Below are 19,655 nucleotides of genomic sequence, written 5' to 3'. Positions count from 1 at the left end.
AAACAATGGAGTCTCGCAGGATATTTATTACTAGCCCTTCACAGAAAGTGCCCACAACCTGGAATAGTAAGTAGGTCATATCTATAATCATAGCACTCAAGGAGCAGAGACAGGAAAACTGCCTTATTTCATGGCCAGCTTGGGTCACTGAGTAAGACACTATCAAAAATGAAAGGGGACTAGCAAGATGGCTCAGAAGTAAAGGTGCTTGCTAAAAGACTGTAATAGCAGCCTGATTTCTGGGGCCCCTGTTATAGAAAGAGAGAACCAGTTTCTGAACTTTGGAAAGTTGATCTCTGACCCCCAAAGGAGAATCATTGCACAGGCACATACCCACACATAAACAGAAAATAAATAAATTGGTTTTTAAACAGTTTTTTAAAGGGGTAGGGAGGGGGAGAGGAAAAAAGGAGGGAGGGAGGGAGGGAGGGAGGGAGGGAGGGAGGGAGGGAAGGAAGGAAGGAAGGAAGGAATTGGGGGTAGAGAGGGATAGAGGAAGGAAGGAATGGGGGTTGGGGTGGGTAGGAAGGTAAAACATCACCCAGACCTGTTCTATCTACAATTCTAAGCTCCTTTCCTCCCTCCACATGTTCACAGCTTTCAAGGGTAGGGGAAGTACCACTTTTAAACATATATGCAAAAGACCCATGGTATGGTAGAGAGGACATTAAGCTGAGGTCTGAATGGCCAGAAACCTCAGTCATGGAGCTATGGGAGAGTCTGATTCCCTGAAGCAAAGGCTCTGGGTGGTATCAGGATCCAGAGAGGCACAGGAAGCCAGCATGATTGGGCCTGAGCAGGGAGTAGGGAGCATGGGGCCTGGCATGGAGCATGGGTCCATGAAAGGGGTCTGGCTTGGAGTAGTGCCAGAAACCGTGTGATTAGATAAGTGGCCCCAGAGGAGACCTGGGGCCCCTCCCTCTCTGGAAGGTCTCCGTCCTCTGAGCTGTGAAGTTTGCTGTCACTGTGGGTCATCCTCCTGGGATTGTCATGGTCAGCAGTAATAAAAAACATAACATAAAAACCCTCGGCAACACAAAGAGCAGCCTCAAGTCAAATGGCTGCCTCTGGGGTGCATACTGAAGTGAGCTAGAAGGTTCATAGCCCTAGAGAGCTGTAGGACCAAGAAGTCAGGGGCATGGTTAACCCGGTGAGCCCTGACACTCCCTCCAAGCCAGGCTGAGTATCATTTGGCCTTTCTGGGCCTGGGAACATCCTCTTCATGTGGCCCATAGCCAAGGTGGTTAGGGATGGAAGGCCTAAGCACCTGGAGTAAGGCACCAAGAATTTCCATGAGATGGTGACCTAGTCTTCAAGAGAAACATGAACAGAAGCCTGGGGGTCGGGGGAGTGGGGACATGGGTGCACCAATACTGGGGGTCAGGAAGATAAAAGGGAATACCTGGGTAACATGTAACCCCATCAAACCAAGTTTCTAACTGTCCTTCACCCAGCTCCTGACTCTTCCTTAATGCTAAGCAATTGCTCCTGTCCTTGTCCCCTCTGAAAGGACTGAACAAAAAATGGATGAATGATGCCCAGGTTAAAAAAAAAAACAAAAAACAAAAAACAAAAACAAAAACAAAAAAAACCAAAAAACCCTGCAGTCTAGCAGGCCAAGCCAGCTTCCTGGCACCACTGTTTATTAACTAGGTCAATCTCCCCTCTCTAAAATGGGAATATCATCTCCCACAAAACTCACATCAAAGGTTATGAGGATTATGAATCGTTATGTGCAGACAGCAGTAGTGTGTGCACTCTTTAAAACTTAACAGGATCTTCTGCTCTTGGATTCCTACAGTCAAGCAGGTTACCTGGATGAGAGCAGATACACAGCAGGGCCTGCTTGCTGCAGCTGGTATGTCTAGGACATACAGAAAGGCCTGACTCTAGGGACATAGAAGACTCTTAAGAAAGCCCAGAGTGACAAATGATCTTGGTCTAGTCTTCATTCTTCAGTTTATTCACCTGACACAATGTAGGCAGCATTTGCTCTGCTGTGGGAACATAGGACATGCACAGAAAACCGAGTAACTGGAGGCCTGGCACGCAGACAGATGGCAGGCACACTTGTGCACACACCTGCCCAATGGTCAAGTGCATGTGAATGGTATCATCTGGTATTCTCTAAGCACAAACACTTCTTGCATACCAGAAGATACAGGAAAACACACTTCAGTCAAAAGGCAGGTCTTTATTAAATAAAAGGGGGGCTATTTGGGGAACAGGAACTAGACCAGAGGAAGGAAGTAGGGGGAGAAAAGGGGATTGATGCAGTAGAGAGAATATTATCAAAGTATCTTATGTGCATGCATAAAGCCTATTTTTGTTACAGTTGTGTGTGTGTGTGTAGTATGTGTGTATGTGTGAGTGTATGTGTGTGTGAGTGTGTGTGTGTGTGTGTGTGTGTGTGTGTGTGTGTGTGTGTGTGTGTGTGAATATATATGTGTATGTTGGGTCTCACATATAATACAGAGCATGTGGAAGTCAGTTTGCAGGAGTTGGTTCTCTTCTTCCACTATGTAGGTTCCAAGGATAAACTCAGGTCACCCAGCTTGGTGGTAAGTGTTTCTACCTGATGAGCCGTCTCACTGAGCCAAAGCCTAATATTTTATGTAATTAAAACAAACTAGTCATTGTTTAAAGCACATGATGTGAACCCCTCAGGTTTGATATGACAGACAAATGTGAGTTCAAATTCCAACTCCTCTAATTACAAACTCTGACTTGAGCAAGCCACTCACTTTCAGAGTTCTTTAAACTGGGGACTGAGCACACAGCTCAACGGTAGAATACTTCCCTGGTGTGTGTGAGGTCCTGAGCTCTCGCTTCAGCACTGAATGAAAGACACAAAACACACAGACTTGAATTGAGGCTGGTAATACCAGTAGGCAGGAGTCTGAGGCAGGAGGATCGTGAGTTTGAGGGGCAGCTTGAGCCACATAGCAAAATGTTGTCTCAAAAGAAAAGAAAAATGCAAAAGACAAAATTAAATTAAAAGTAGGACCTGGCCCTGTGACTCTAAAGTGGGACAGAGGAAAGAGTTCACATATACAAATCGCCCTCCATTCCGGGACTTCCCTCCTCTCAGGAACCCCCTATACTGACTGAATTTACTGCCATCCAGAGTAGATTACAGCCTTTCTTGCTGCCATATCTAGCCATGCCACTAAGTTCTAAGCAACGGGATGTATTTAGAACAGGCGTAAAGAACTCTAGGAAATGTGTTCCAAGTGTGCCCTCCCTTGCTTCTGCCTTTCTCTTTTCCTGCCTCCTAGGATGTGGCTTGAGGCTGGACCTCAAGCAAGCATCTTGGACAGTGAGGTGACCTTGAGAAGAGCCACACAGCACAAGAAGCCTGAACCCCTGACATTACATCACCTCCAATCCCAGTCCCGACTGCTTCTGACCAGAAGATGGGGGTGGGGGGTGAAGATGAGAAATGGAGCTTCTCCAGCTACTAATACTGGTTAGGAATATAGATAGTGTGTATCGCTGAATTGGATCCAATTCTTAATAACCAGAATTTAGGCCGAGTGATTTTAGGCCGATGTGTGTGCCCTCTTCTCAGTTCCTTACTGCCTTGTCCCTATAGCACTGCCTTCCAACACCAGCCCTTCTCCTTTGGGCTCTGGTTCTCCTTCAGTGAGGTCACGTGTCCTACAGGATGCTCTCAAGGTTTATCTGAAGTTAACAGGGGCAGGTGGCTAGAAGGCCAAAGTGCAGAAACAGCTTGATCCATGCAAGAGGGTGACAATGTTTCCAAGTCCAAGTATATCTATGGACTAAGTCTAGCTGTGTGGTTGAACACCAGTAGCCTCAAAAGAACTCTGTCGGCTCGTCCAATGTGAGGCTGATGGGATGCTGCCTCCAGTGGAAACTATATCTTGGCTTGCAGGCCCGAGAGAAGGAGAGATCCATCCCGGAGAAGCAGTATCCTCTATTCTGATGAGGACATGTTTACCTAGAACAAGGCAGGAGAAGGATTCACTCATTTAAAGAAATACTTATTGAGAACTTACTGTGGAGCAGGCGTGAAAGAACAGTCAATAGATTGATTAGGGATTGCTCCTAGGAATGTCTGCATGGCAGGCAAATGTGTATCCTGGCCCTGGCAGTCCCCAAGGAGTCGCCTCCCCCACCCCACCCCACCCCCGCCCACCACAAATTCATCTAGACACTTCATTCCTATTGAGAGCAGGGTCATAGGGCTCACAAGTGGACTTGAATGCTGTGAAGCTGGCCACAGACGGGCAGTGGTCAGCAATAGTTGACAACGACCCGTGGTTTCCTGCATAGTCATGAAGGGTGGGTCCTGGTTATGAGGCTGCTCTTCTCCTCAGCCAAAGTGTAGTTATCTTTAACACAGCATAGAGGCCAGGAGAGAAGCCCAGGGGCAAAAGCATTTGAGAAGTCACAGGCTGAGTTTGATGGCTGGTGCTTGCTCTAAGAAAAAAATACTGGTGAGCTTCCCACACAGTGGTGCAACCTCCAATGTATGTTCCATGATATATGTTTCTATAACATGGAAACTACCATGTTTATTTGAAATTGAAAGGTTAAGTGTTCTCTATGACAAGAAAGAAAAGAAAAGAAAAGAAAAGAAAAGAAAAGAAAAGAAAAGAAAAGAAAAGAAAAGAAAAGAAAAGAAAAGAAAAGAAAGAAGAAGGGAGGAAGGGAGGGAGGGAGGGAGGGAGGGAGGAAGGGAGGGAGGGAGGGAGGGAGGGAGGGAGGGAGGGGGAGGGAGAGGGAGAGAGAGAGAGAGAGAGAGAGAGAGAGAGAGAGAGAGAGAGAGAGAGAGAAAGAACAGTCTAAGAAGGACAGACTAGGAAAGACAGTCTCATTCAGCTGAAACCCCATGAACTGTTTCAACTATTTCTGAAGGGCCTTGTCCATTTATTCTTCCATATTTTTTTGGTTTTATCATAGACAGACAGACAGACAGAGATAGTTCCATATACTCAAGGATGGCCTCAAGCTAGCTATGTAGCCTAAGATTGTCTTGAACTACTAATTCTCTTGCCTCTGCCTCTCAAGTGCTGGGATTGTAGACCTGTGCCACTGCACCCAGTTTATGGCTGCTGGGGATTGAACTCAGGGTCTTGTGCATGCTAGACAAGTCATCTGCCAACGAGCAACATCCCTAGCCATTTTTATCTTTTTAAAACTATGAGAAAACATGTATAGCATGCCCTGCTCACTCTGGGCCTGGGCTCCCCATTTAGTGCAAGTACGGGGTGCTCCACATGGATCCAGCATGTCTGTCTCCATCCAGAGAGGCTCATCGACTGCCAAACGAAAGGGCAACCTGCACTTCCATTCAGAAGGTACAGCAGCCTGCTTTTACACAAGGTGCATTTAACAGGCAATAATCGCAGGTGCCATGCCTGTTAACACTTTATCAGCTAGACAGAAAACACAGTCCCCAATCAGGCCAGGCCAGGCCAGGCCAGGTGTGGAACACAGGCAGCAGAAAGGGCAAGAGCTATCAAGGCCTGGATTCCAGCCTTACTCACTCCACTGCAGCCAATCCCAAGGCCAACTGTGTCTGAAAGCCTTGTTAAGTCTGTTTTATAACTTTCTTTTTTGACAAGTGAGGCCTTTAAAACACATTTCCTCATTGTGTGAGGGTGAAGTTCAGTCCAAACACTTGTCTGCAGAAGACACCACCGGGTGGACAATAGCCAGGAGACCTCCATAAACTTTACTCACACCCTGGGGCCCCTGGTCGGACGTGCTTCTTCAAGACTCCCTGTTAGTGGTGCTGCTAAGAGTCGGAACATAATACAAAGAGTGAATATAACCCTCTGTCCCCATAATAACTGTATAATCGCTGTATCTATATTCTATAGCTTTAACATCAAAAACCCAATGCTAACATCCAAACTTTCTGAAAGGAAGATTAGATTCTAATGCACCACCCAGTTAGACGGGGGAAGCCAGTACTCAGATTCTGACCCACCTATACCAAACCTATGCTCATTCTATTCCACCAGCCACCTAACAGACAAGCTTTTTCTAGGAAAAATAAAGTGTGTGTGTGTTTGTGTGTGTGTGTGTGTGTGTGTGTGTGTGTGTGTGCGCACGCGCATGCATGCGCGCAATCACATGTTTATGTGTGTACCTCCACATGTATATGGAAGTGAATGTAGAGGCCAGATGACAACTTTGGGTGCCATTCCTCAGGTACTACCCACCTTATTTTTTGAGACAAAGTCTCTCACTGGCCTACAACTCACAATGAGGCTGGGCTGGCCACGAGGCCCACAGGTTTACCTATCTCTGCCTTCCCAGCTTTGGGACTACAAGTGTTTACCACCAAAGTTGGATTTTTCACATGAATTAGGGAACCAAACTCAGGTCCTGGTGCTTACAAACTCAGCACTTTACCAAGTGAGCTATCTCTCCGATCCCTTAGACACCACATTCCTTCACACGGTCTCTAAAGCTGTCTCTCGTACTGCCGAGCTTCACTTTAGATCTGTGTGTAGTCTGGGAATCTAGGTCAGACTCAAATCTCCATCTCTTGAAGACAAAGCAGCTGGAATCTTCTGGGGGAACTCACCCTGTGGCAACCGGACAAGCTTTAAAGCCTTGCCTGGGATGTGCATTTAAGATAGATCAGGTGGCCTATGTCCCATCACTCTTCTGAGACCTTCTGGATCCAGCCCACATAGTCAGCAAGAAAAGCAGCACCAGGGTCAAGGGAAAATCTCCCACTCAATGACCTCCAGTGGGGAGATTTTGTGAGCACACCTGACCCAGGGTACCAGTCACTACTCTAGTCATTATGAACCCGACAAAGAAAACTTAAGGGAAGAAGAGTTTGTTTTGACTCGATGTTTGAGAATGCTGTCCACCACCAAGGGGGAAATGGCAGCAGGACCATAAGACAGCTGCTCACAACGTATCTACAGTCGGGAAGAACAGTGAGATAAGTGTTGATGCTGAGGTCCTCTTCTCCTTCCTATTCAGTCAGGGCCCCCAGCCCAGGGAAGGATGCTGCCCACATTTACAGTGGGTCTTCCTGCCTCAACTAACTCAAACTAGAAACCTCTGCAGGACATGTTTGTCCCATAGGTGACAAACTGACAACAGTATTAGCCATCACTTGCAGTCTGCCTCAGAGGGTGAAAGTTGGGTTGCTGAGAGCAAAGCACACAGATGTCCCACGCATGGGGGAGTCCTAGGTAAGCATTTCCTGCCCTGTCCTCATCTCCTGCCTTTGGCCAATACTCAACCTTTTCTCACCCATTCACACAACCCCTCCACTAGAAAATCCAATGCTAGGTAGACCGGTGTGGATATTAGTCAGTAGTTCAATGCTCTTTATTGGCCATAGACTATTATCCTGTGAGGTAAGAAAGAGTTAAACATTTTCTATGAATGCTTCTTGCGTGGTGATGTCAGAACTTCATGAAATCTGTGACATCATATTATGCCAGACATATGACTGCTTGTAGCCCATTCCCCACTCAATGTTTGAAACATAATTCCAAAGGCATAACTCCAGGGAAAGGGTGCTCACTCCCTACCAGTATAACCCACCCACACTTTATCTGACCTCTGACTATGTGGTGGTTTGAATATGCTTGGCACAAGGACTGGCACTATTAGGAGGTGTGGCCTTGTTGGAGGAAGTGTGTCACTGTGGAGTGGGCGTTGAAACTCTCCTCCTTGCTGCTTGGAAGACAGTTGTCTTCTCCTGTTTGCCTTTGGAACACAATGTAGACCTCACACTCTTCCAGCACCATGCCTGCCTGGATGCTGCCATGCTTCCTGCCATGTTTATAATGGACTGAATCTCTGAACCTGTAAGCCAGTTCCAATTAAACGTTTGCCTTTATAAGAGCTGCTGTGGTCAAAGTGTCTCTTCGTAGCAATGGAAACCCTAAGAGAGACTGCAACAGGGTTTCTCTTGCATTGGCCCACAGCACACCAACAGGCATGCTTGTGCCCTGAAGCCCTGTAAATGCATCCTTCCTCCAGAGAAGTGCTTCCCCACCTTGCTAATGCTATGGCCCTTTAATGCAGTTCCTCATGATGTAGTGACCCCTGACCATAGAATTATTTTCATTGGTACTTCACTGTAATGTTGCTACTGTTATAAATCATAATGTAAATAACCATGTTTCCCTGAAAGTCTTAGGTAACCCTCAGAAGGGGTTGTTTAACCCCAAAGGGGTCATGATCCACAGGTTGAGAACTGGTGCTCTAGAGGAAACTCCAGCTTCTAAATCCAAGGCTTCAGAGTCCTTCGTAGCTTGAACATCTTTTCCTATATCTGCCACCTCCTCACATTCACTCCATGTATGGGTCAGGACCCAGAGCACTGAGCAGAATTTCTGACTGGCCCCAACAAGCATAAATAACAAGTTAGACTCTTAGAATCAGAGTCCTTAGAGACCATATAGGGATGCTGACCTTACAGACAAGATGTGTCATCATCTATGCAAGTGCCCTGGTACCCAGGAGAACACAACCACATTTGTTCACAACAATAAACAATAGCATCATTGTTGTTCTTGTTTTCACAGGATGAACTCATGATAGACCTCCATCTAGGAATTCTGATCTCCTCATCAGTGATGTCAATATTAATCTTGGAAGTCCTTCTGGTAAACAAGCCAGGCTTTTTTTTTAATTAAATAATAAATAAATAAAGGAAATCCTTAGAAACAGCAAGTGCAGGAGTGGTTGCCAGAGGTTGGGAGGAGGCAAGAAGGAGGAATGATTGCTGGTGGGTTAGGAGGTTTCCTTAGGGGCTGTTAAAAATTTCTGAAATTTGATCTCAGTGATGGTTGTGCAACTCTGTGAATGTACTAAAGACCACCGAAGTGTGAATTTGCCAAGGATGATCTTATGGTGTGTGAATTATATGTCAGTAAATCTATAATTTCTAAAAAGCCAAGGGATCCATATAAGTTTCCCCAACTTTCTTCAGCTCCACTGCCTTATGCTCGGTGCTTTGACTCAACAAAAAGCAGTGTTAGCCGGGTGGTGGTGGCGCACACCTTTAATCCCAGCACTCAGGAGGCAGAGGCAGGTGGATTTCTGAGTTCGAGGCCAGCCTGGTCTACAAAGTGAGTTCCAGGACAGCCAGGGCTACACAGAGAAACCCTGTCTCGAAAAACCAAAAAAACAAAACAAAAAGCAGTGTCTATTACTAGTTAAAGAATCCTTGAAGAATCTGTCTTAGATGGCTACACACACACACACACACACACACACACACACACACACACACAAAGGCTGTCAGCTAGAAACACTTAGAGTCAATACCATAAGCAATTACCTTACCCAGCCTTCCCAGAGATCTCTAAGGTTGGGGCTCTCAAGCTTCAGCGTTCATCAGCATCACCTGGAAGGCCTGTTAAGACAGCTGCTGAGTCTCTGACTCAGAGGGCCAAGCTTCTGGGTGAATGCCTGGAGTCTGGTATGGGAACCACTCTCCACACTTGGCAAACCATTGCTAGAAGGAAGTAGTCACCTATTTTACAAATGAGGAAACTGACCCTTAGAATAGATTCAGTAGATTGACTAGATCACATGATGTTGCAGGCTCTGTGGAGAGAGGCCTATTTTCAGTTTTTACATCTCTTTTCTCTTGTTGCTCTTAGAAGCCAAAACCACTCACCATCCTTTTCCAACATTGTTTTTTTTGCAAGTGGAGTGGCTAGGCAGTGTGATTCCAGATCATAGCCTGTTTTAGTTCAGATGGAGACCTGATTCTAAATGTTTTTCCTCTTCTCCTGCCAGCAACATGGTAGAGATACAGTGGTCAGTCTCCATTGTCAACTTGGCTGGATTTAGAACCACTTAGGAGACATAGCTCTGAGTATATCTGTGAGGGTGTTTCCACAGTTTTAACTGAAGTGGGCACTATCTCAAAGAATTCAGTCTCAGACACTAAGGGTGGGGGGAGCCATCAGGGATCCTGAGACCTCAAACGTGGAGCCAATATATACACTTCCTCTTATACGTAGTTTTGAGGTGTTCTTGTTGTTGTTGTTGTTGTGTACTTGTTGGGTCAGGAACCCCAGTCTCACAAGGGTCTTCTTGTCAGCCATGCAAAATGGAGCCCTATGGATTCACATGTCAGCCAATCATTCTCCTAGCAGGTAGATACATGGATGGAAGATCTGTATGAGAACCAGGATTTATGCCTAAGTCTATCTAACCTCAGACTTATTTTTAAAAAGCACAGCATGTTTACCTACAGTTTTCTGCACCGAATTTTTTTTTTAACCATACAGACCCTGGAAATAGAATTTTGGACTATGAAGTAGTCAACACTTCCTAGCAAATCTCTTAACTTCCTTCTAATTGTGTCTGTCCCCCCTAACCCCACCCCAAAGGGAAGTGGCTTGAGTAATTAGCCTCAATCCCAAGCAAAGGAATTGGGTGTGGCTGAATCTAACCAATGTCCTGTGAGTGACCCAGGCACACATATGCTTTTAGCCAAAACTTCTCAAAGTATGGTATGCCACCATCACGGGCAGCGGCAGCACCTAGGAGCTGCTTAGATACACAGATCTCTTCTCTTTGTATCTCATTCCAGCCCGGATGAATCAAAATCTGACCACTAACAAGATCCCCAGGGCCTTCATTTGCTCATTAAAGTTGAGAAGTAGTGTTCTAGTTCAGTGGTTCCTGGGTCTGAGTGAGCATTAAAAATCACCTTGGAAATCTATAAAGAGACAAAAAAAAAAAATCAGAGATCTGGTTCTCACCCCAGACTTAATGAAGCAAAACGTTGCCTGGGAAGAACTAGAAACCACATCACTACCTTGTATTATTTTTACATTATTTTTCTCAAGGATCATTTTGAGGAACTGATGAAAATTATAGTCCTTCTCCCCGAGCACCGCATGCATATCTACAAAGCAGTCTGCCTTTAATTTCAGAGTCACAGGTCCCTGACATCCACCCAGAGACCTCCTAGGACCTGTGGTCTCCAAAATAGGAGATCTCTACATGTCTGGGCAGTTATAAAAATGCACTCCAGAGCCTAATAAGAAGAGGCAGCCCAGCTCCTGCCCGCTGGGTGAGCCCCAGTTAGTTCTCACCTGAAGATGATTTATATAACCTGCTGGAGTCCGGGCCATAACTCAGCAACTTCTGCAGAGAATATGGCTGGTCTTCTCTGGACTTCCTATCAGCCCAGATTATACAACTATTCATTTCATTTTCGGCAAATTAGCCTAATTCACATGGAAGATGACTTCCTGTTCAGCCACTACCCACAGGATGCCACCGAGGCAGATGCCTCATTGAATTAAGAGAATATTTTGAAAATTGCATGCAATGCACTTCAGAACAAATTATTACCAAGCAGGGACAAGGATCTCAGCTCCCCAAGCCAACTGAGCAAGCTTGTTCTACTTCTACATGCATATTTCTCCCACCACACTCTTTCACCATCTTATTATGTCATTGATGTCTTGCTCTGTCAATAAAGCACAGGATCCTAGAACCAAATGCCATATTTTTCATAACTAGCTAGCATAAAACCTGCTACAAAGAAATTAGTGAAAAATGATTTGGAGAATAAATATGGTAATGGATAAATGGATATTGACATCATTGATGAGGAGATCAGAATTCATAGACGGAGGTCTATCATGAGTTCATGGGGGAGGGTCCATGGATCCATTGGATGGAAGGTTGATGGATATATAAGTGGGTGATGAGTCGGCTGGAATGAGATACAAAGAGAAGAGATCTGTGTATCTAAGCAGCTCCTAGGTGCTGCCGCTGCCCGTGATGGTGGCATACCATACTTTGAGAAGTTTTGGCTAAAAGCATATGTGTGCCTGGGTCACTCACAGGACATTGGTGGATGGATGGGGAGTTGGATGAATGGGTTTGTGCATAGGTAGGTGGATGGATGAGTTAGGTGTATAGGTAGGAGATGGGCAGATGAGTAGATGGATAGATGTATGCATGAGGGCTGGAAAGATGGCTCAGCAATTAAGAGCACTGGATCTTTTAGAGGACCCAGGTTCAATTTCCAGCACCCACATGCAGGTTCACGACTGTCTGTAACTCCTGTATACCCTCACACAGACATGTGGTCAAATCGCCAATGTACATAAGATGAAAATATAATAAAATAGTGAGTGAATGGATGAATAAATTGCTGGGTTAGCAGGTAAACAGATGAATAGATGGATCGATGAATGGCTGTGTGGGTAGATGGAAGGTAAATGGATGAGTGATGTGGGTGGATGGATAAGCAGATGATTCATGAATGGAGGGAGAGATGAGGGAACAGGTTGGTAGTTAAATGGAAATGGAGACTTTTTTCTTTAAATATAATAGAATGGATAAAACCACAAGTTCAAATCTAGAAAATTCAGATCAAGTGCTACCACACACTGGGAATCTATGGGGTCTTAGTCAAGGCATTTATCAAAACGTTCCTACCTGCCTTATCAAAACGCTCCCGTATAGAGAAGCCTACTAAGCCCATGTCAGGAGGTTGCAAATTGGAAACAAGTCTGATGATATTTATCTATTAAAATGTCATAATTAAACCCAGTATTTTGTATACTAACTTTTAAAAAATGAGTAAGTGAAAATATATCAACCTAGTGTAGGGCTAAGAGTTATGCGATTGGCAGGACTTAGATAAAATAACTGTGGAAGGGTCACATGCCTGCAATCCCAGCACTGAAGAGGTAGATGCAGGAGCCTGGTCTGATACCAAGTTCCAGGCCAGCCAGGGCTACACAGTTAAACCTTCATTCAAAAAGCCATCCAACCAATAATCAAGCGAGAACCTGAGTTTCTAAGGTGACTGTGATGATTAACTTTGAGAATATTTCTCCAAAAAGCAGGACTATGGCAACAGAGGGATGCTGTAATCTGGCAAGTATCTCTACCTCTGACCTCATCATTATCAACTATTAGACCTTGGGCACATTGCACTTGGTTTAAAAGGGGAAATAGCAATAACACACATACACACACACAAACACACACACACACACACACACACACACACACACTCACTCCCTCATAGTTCTGAGGAGACCCACTTAGATAAAAGCTCCTCATTACCAGGCAGCAATGTGAGTTTGCAGAATTGCCAATAGAGATGATTGATTAAGAAAAATGCGCACTGTTGTTGATTTGATCAAGTTGAGTGGGAAATCATGATCCAACCATCTGAGCTCTCATTGGTGGCTAGAGAGAAGTAATGTAACACTGGGAGGAACCATCACCACAAAGTCTCTATGAACTACCAAACACTGAGGTTTTCAGGGTAAGTTCCACTACTGTGCACCACATAAGCAAATCTCAGCTGCCTCGAGAAAGCAAAAGATGTATGCATTTCTTTCTACATTTCTCTCTTCCTACCCCTACCACTCTCTCCTCACCAATCAATATCTTTCATCATAACTCCTACATCATCTTTCTCCATAGCCTTTGAGGCAACAAAGTTATCCTGAGCTTTGGAGAGCCAGAGTCCCAGGTTTGGAAACCTTGGACTTCTGTGCTCTGGATGAAAGACCAAATGAGCCTCCCCTCTGTGGGCCCCAGGTCCCCATGTCAACCCACCTTGAGTCAGCCACTTCGGCCTATACCTGGAGGCTGCTGCAGGATTTAGGGAAATATCAAATGTAAGAGAGCAAGAGCAAGTTTCTCTCTTCTGAAAACGGACAGGAGTTCCAACTAGAAGAAAGTAAACCTTATCTGTTTTGTTGTTGTCATTGTTGTTTTGTTGTTGTTCAGGAATTAGAAGAAGTAAGACACTCCCCTAAGCAAAGAACTCTTAGACTAAAGTCAGGAAAAGTCCTTTATTGCAAATGCCTACAGAAACATCCTGGTATTTTATGACACTGGCACCTTCCATGAGGGCTCTGGTTGGATGAACTGGAAAGGGCCACCAGTGTTTTCAGGACAGTGAGTGATCTCCATTCTTTCTGCCAAGATCTTGCTCAGAATCCTCAAGTCACATCATTTCCAACACACAGGAGCACCATAGCTGAGATGTAGTCTCCCATGGCTAATGCTGTCAACTTGTTAGAACTTAGGCTTACTGAAGAGATATGCCTCTGGCATAGGTACCAAGGATAGTCTGGGTTAGGTTCATTGAAGTGAGGAAAGCTATCCTAAATGTGAGCGGCATATTACAGTGGGCTGGGGTCCCAGACTTCATGAAAAGAGTGAAGAAAATGATCGTCAGGATTTGTCTCGCTGTCCTTCCTGCCTGCTGACACCGTGAGGCCAGCTGTCTTATCTAGTTGCCACTACTCTTTCCACACCATGACAGAAAGTACTCCTAAACTGTTCTCCAAAATAAACCACAAGAAAAGTAATGAACCCAAGCTCCTTGCATCATAAAAGTAGGAGAGACATGAAAAGTAAGCTTCTGTAGGTCAGCCAGTCCAGGGAGCACGTGCATTTCATGAGTCTGCCATGTTCCAGAGCAGCTCCTGTGGAGCTGAACCCCCCTTTGCCTTGGGGAGTCTCTATCTCATTCAGATCTCAGAATGAGGAGATGACGAGAAACTGCTGTGTGACCCTGGGAATCTTGTTGAGCCCCCCACCCCATGTAGTCTACATGGCCCAACATTCCACACAGAACTCATGTGGCTCTCCTACACATGGTCTTATTTTACCTCCCCATAAGGGAGACTCTGGTAGGCCCACTGACAAATGAATAAACTGAGGCCTGAGGAGATAATAAAGTACTCAAGGGAACACAGCAGCTAGACTAGAGCAGACCCAAGGCTCCGATCTGTGCCCTGGCTGCCTCTGTCTCCGCTGTCCTTTCTCTCATACATTATCAGCAGCTACCCAACATCCAAGTCCCCAGCCTGCAATTTCCAATTCTCCTCCATCCCATTTCCAAGGCCCTAGGCCAAAACTCAAGGGCAAACACAGGGAGGATGCAGTACCTGGCAGCCATGCATAAAAAAACCAGGGCTCGGGGTACCTGAATGACCTCTTCATAGTGATAGGACAAGACAGTCTTCACCTGTGGCAGAAATGATCTCTCTCTCTCTCTCTCTCTCTCTCTCTCTCTCTCTCTCTCTCTCTCTCTCTCTCAGAAACCCTCAAATACCAGAAGAGAGCACATGAAGCCAGTCATGGTAGCACATCTCTGTAGTCACAGCACTCAGGAGGCTGAGGCAGGAGGATGACAAATCTGAGGCCTGGGTTACATAGCCAGGCTAGCCAGTGAGTGCCAGGATAGACTCTTTCTCAAATCAGCCAAGTAAGAAACAAGAGGGCGTATAGGCAGTTCTTACAAAAATAACCCATGTCTGTAAGTTCCTAAACTCACTAACCTTCAGTGACAGGGCCTTAGTCTAGGAGACACTCTCCACACAGACAATGTAGACCAAAGAAGTTCCTCTCAAAGTTCAGAATTCTGACAAATGAGAAAGAAAGAAAGAAAGAAAGAAAGAAAGAAAGAAAGAAAGAAAGAAAGGAAGGAAGGAAGGAAGGAAGGAAGGAAGGAAGGAAGGAAGGAAGGAAGGAAGGAAGGAAGGAAGGAAGGAAGGAAGGAAGGAAGGAAGAGAAGGAAAGAAACAGCGTAGGCCTATCGACCAAAAGGGAAAAAAAAAAACCAATGTTAAATGGCAGGTAAGAAAGAAGTAATTTATCGGGAGAATGATAGGAAGTCCATGGGTAAAAAACAGAATTTCATTTTCTCACCATACGAAGTAGGTGTGTAGTCTTCCCTTCCCCCAGTTCCTCCGTAAATAAGGGGCTAGTGCTATCTGTGAAATAATTTATGATCCGGTGTGCTCCATTGTAAATGGCTGCTGTGTTTGCCAGCTACACCCCTGAGCACACTGACCTTCGCAGGTGAGCTCTGTGTTTATAGCACAGAAAATTGTTTTACTGCTGAAGCCCAGGCAACTCATATACCGGACACCTGTCAGGAGGGAGAGGGGGATCAATCACTCTGTGCTTTCAGGAAGAGGGATCCGCAGAGGAACAAGGTACCCCTCGTGTGGCCTAGCCAGGTCAAACAAACTACTAAGTACACGGTCAAGTTTGGGCCGCAAGAGACATCCAAGTCCAGGGTGAGCCAACTCAACACTCCAGGCCGGGGACTGAAGGCCAGAAGGCAGTCTGGAGACTCGAGAAGTCTATCAGTTCTGCCAGAAACCAACAAGCTGGAGTCCGAGGCAAGCATGCAAATAATGCCAAGGACTAAGGTGGAATAACCTAGATATGCTGGGAAATATGGCAGGCCAGGAACAAAAGAAAGATGGCGGCAGGAGCCAAAGGTCCAAAGCTGCACATCCACCCTGAGGCAAAATGAGAGGTGTCTGCAGTGTACTCAAGAAACAAAGTATGTACTCAAAAATTGAGTGGAGTGGCAAGGGCAGGGCTGAGGTAAAAAAAAAAAAAAGCATTCGTTGCCTTTGACTGTACAGCTCAGTCTAAGGAGGAAACTGTCATTGTCATCACCATCATCATCATTATCATCATCCCCACCAATACCTCAGTATGTAGATTTCAGAGAGGTTTGGAGATGGAACAAACACCCCTAGTAGGATAATTACGGGGCTGGGGCTGTACCTCAGTGATAGAGATCACATCCATCAGGCTCTAAGTGTAAGCCCTAATACTTCCCTTTAAAAAAAAAAAAACAAGAGGCAGTGTTGAGAGGGAGATGGCTTAACAGGTCAAGCCTGACAGCCTGAGTTTGATCCCCAGAACCCACAGTAAAAGGAAAGTTGGTCTCTGACCTTTACATGAGCACGGGGCATGTGTACATTCACACCCACACGCATGAGTACACACTCAACAACAATAGAAAGCTTTGAAAGATTTAAAGAGAGATTTACTAAGCATCCACGTGGCTTCACGGACTCCCTTTTGCTAGTGAGGCAATCAAGTCTTCACCAGACATTTAACAGGGCCCCTGACTTAAAAACAAAACAAAAACAAACAAACAAACAAACAAAAAAAGCCTCTTGAATTTTGAACCACAAGATGAGGCCTACACCGACCGAGAACAGACAGAGGTATACAAAAGAGCAGAGATAAGGGCTAGATCTATCGCTTAGTGGTAGAGCACATGCCTCTCTTCCATGAGGCCTAAGGTTCAATTCCTTTCACTATTTAAAAAGAGAGAGAGAGAACAATACTATACTTGGAGGAGTCCTTTCCTTCACACAATGATGAAATCAAGGACAGGACACAGTTTCCTCACACGGAGGCCCTGGAAGAAGGCTTCTCTCTCGGCCCTAGGCCTAGTCAAATGAGGAAGAGTCAAATGGGCTGGCCTGCAGTTGCCCAACACCCTGGGCCTCTGGGGAGAAGGAAAGAGGAAGTTAGCCATTGTGTCCAGACCAAGTGAGAAGCTTAGTGCGTTCCATGCCTGGTGTTTTCAATTCTGGGCCTTTGAAGGACATTTTAATTTTTTAATTGAAAAAAAAATTACAGTTGATGATCTGCCAGTTCCTCACACACACAATTATCACTGAAGGCCAGACCCTCACCACCTTGTAAATAAACAATAAACTGAGAAGACCTGAAATCAGTGAGGTAGAGGTTTTTTCACCTGGGTCCCTGCTCCCCTGACTATGCTCACATCAACACTGATGAAGCCTCAGACGAGATCTTCACACCATAACCCAGAGTCTAACCCTGGGGCTAGAACATCCTGACACTTGTGGATATCATATCGACTTGTAGATCTGACTACTAAATAATGATACAGAGCATGAGGTAGCGTTCAGAAGTTTCTAGACCCCTTGCCTAGCACTTGCAAGCCTTGGGTGCTATCCCACTCTGCAGACACATTCATCTCTATAACAATGGAAGAAAGACTAGCAACAGGACATGCGAGAGAGAGAGAGAGAGAGAGAGAGGAGAGTCCAAAGTGGATGTGCCTTGGAATCCTAGCCAGCAGAGAGCTGAGTATTCTACTGGCAACAACAAGGCAAGGTGACATTGGCAAAGACCCTGAAGGTCCCAGAGCCAAGCCACATGCCACTCACTTCCAAGTCTCGCTGTTCTCCCATCCCCCGGGAGGGAAGTGTGCTATAAAAGAACACAGAGCACGGAAAGAGCTCTCCCCTGGCTTGTTCAAGACAGAAAGAAACAAACTGAAGTCAGGTTGATCTCTGGAGACTCCAGGTCTGTGGGCTGAAAACCCCCTGGTCTAAATTTACCCTGATCATTCACTACTGGGGCTGTGACAAGGCAGTTACTTAGTGAACATTTGCCAAATAAAACTCACCTAATAAACAAGGTGCATGTGGCTTTGGATGCAACCCAGGGAGTTATTACAACCCCTAAAGAAGGGAAACACTAACATCCAACCACTCATTCTTTACTCCATACATATTTGATGAGCATCTGTCATGTTGCAAACTATGTGTGACACACTAGGGAGAAAAAGCATGGGACATGCTAGACACGGTCTCCAACCCCCCCACAGGCTTACAAACCAGTAGGAAAGAATGAAGGTAAATTAAGAGACACCTAAGATAAGTATAGATTATAGTAATGCTATGAAGAAATAGGCAGGGGGTGGAGTAGAAGTTATTGGTGAGGGCCATTCGGCTGGACAGCCAGGGGAGCTTCCGAAAGGGGGTCTTTCAGGAGCTGAAGGGTGGGAAGAGGAAGTGCCATCCAGGCCAAAAAAAGGAACATGTGGCTAGACTAGGAAGGATTCAGGACAGAAAAGAAAGATGCGAGAGGGAAGACACAGTAGATATGGAGGTTAACTGTCTAAAGGTGCACATCGCTTTATGTTCTGCCAGTACAGCATTCTCCCTCCTTCTTTAGCAGCAGAATAACCTTTTTTTTAGACATGAGGCTTGATTAGTATTGATTCCTCTTCCCAGGACAGAGATGGGACACTAATCTATGCTTAGTTAATCAATCCCCACCTGCTCCCACCCACCCCCACGATCCCAACCATTCATGATAGCAAGTCCTCTTGTGCCTGGGCTGTCCACACACTTGATCAGGTCAACAAACAAGATCTCGCCTGCAACTGTTAATGGAGGTGTAGACTACAAGGAGGAGCCGTGCACAAGAACAGAGCCAGCTGATGGCCAAGCAGAGTTGAGGTGACCTCCGGCTCCTGTGTAAACCCTTCTTCTAGCTGTCCCTGGAGTTTTCATCTTCGTGAATGATTAAATCTCTCCTTTTTCTCCCTTTTCTCCACCAAACTAAAGACACTGTTTCTATGACAAAGACTTCAGACGTGCTGGCAGCTGGGTGACAAGAAGAGGACCAAGAATAGAGAAAAACCAATCAGGGAGCTAAAACGGGGGTGGAAGGGTAGAGAGGAGAGTCTGAGCATCTCTGAGCAGAACCCAGAGGGGGGAAGCAAATGCTTGCTCTAGCATGCTTGGTCTTCATACATGGTCCATACAGATCTCTAGCTGGCTTGGGGTGTGACACACCCATGCCTTAATGTATGTGTCTTCGCTGGTTTAGATCCCTCTAAAGGCCTGAATTATCCTCACCTTCTATCTCTCAGCTCATAAGCTCCTGTGTACAAATGACTTCCAGGAAATAGATCAGTGAGTTCCCTATTTACCTTCCTTCCCATTCCATCTTTGTATGACATGGTCATAGCCCACGATGTGTATGTGGGGAATATGGGTGACATCAATTTGCCATAAAGCATTGGAGTTGAGGTCTTCTAAAACTGGAGTTGCAGA

The 19,655-nt window shown here is 45.5% G+C and overlaps 1 long non-coding RNA gene across 3 annotated transcripts in view; it reads right to left on the bottom strand.

The window, feature by feature from the left end:
• Positions 1-1,618: 1,618 nt before the first annotated feature.
• The window catches only part of Gm12506, a 106,480-nt gene continuing 88,443 nt past the window's right edge, over positions 1,619-19,655 (bottom strand). For all 3 annotated transcript variants that reach the window (XR_390584.4, XR_390585.4, XR_881290.2), the window contains exon 5: positions 1,619-3,964. This is a non-coding gene — a long non-coding RNA (predicted gene 12506). The remainder of the gene's footprint in view (positions 3,965-19,655) is intronic.

Source organism: Mus musculus, chromosome 4, assembly GCF_000001635.26.
Source record: "Mus musculus strain C57BL/6J chromosome 4, GRCm38.p6 C57BL/6J".
Classification (NCBI taxonomy): Eukaryota; Metazoa; Chordata; class Mammalia; order Rodentia; family Muridae; genus Mus; species Mus musculus.
Note: the sequence above shows the minus strand (reverse complement) of the source record. Positions and strands in the feature narration are given on the sequence as shown.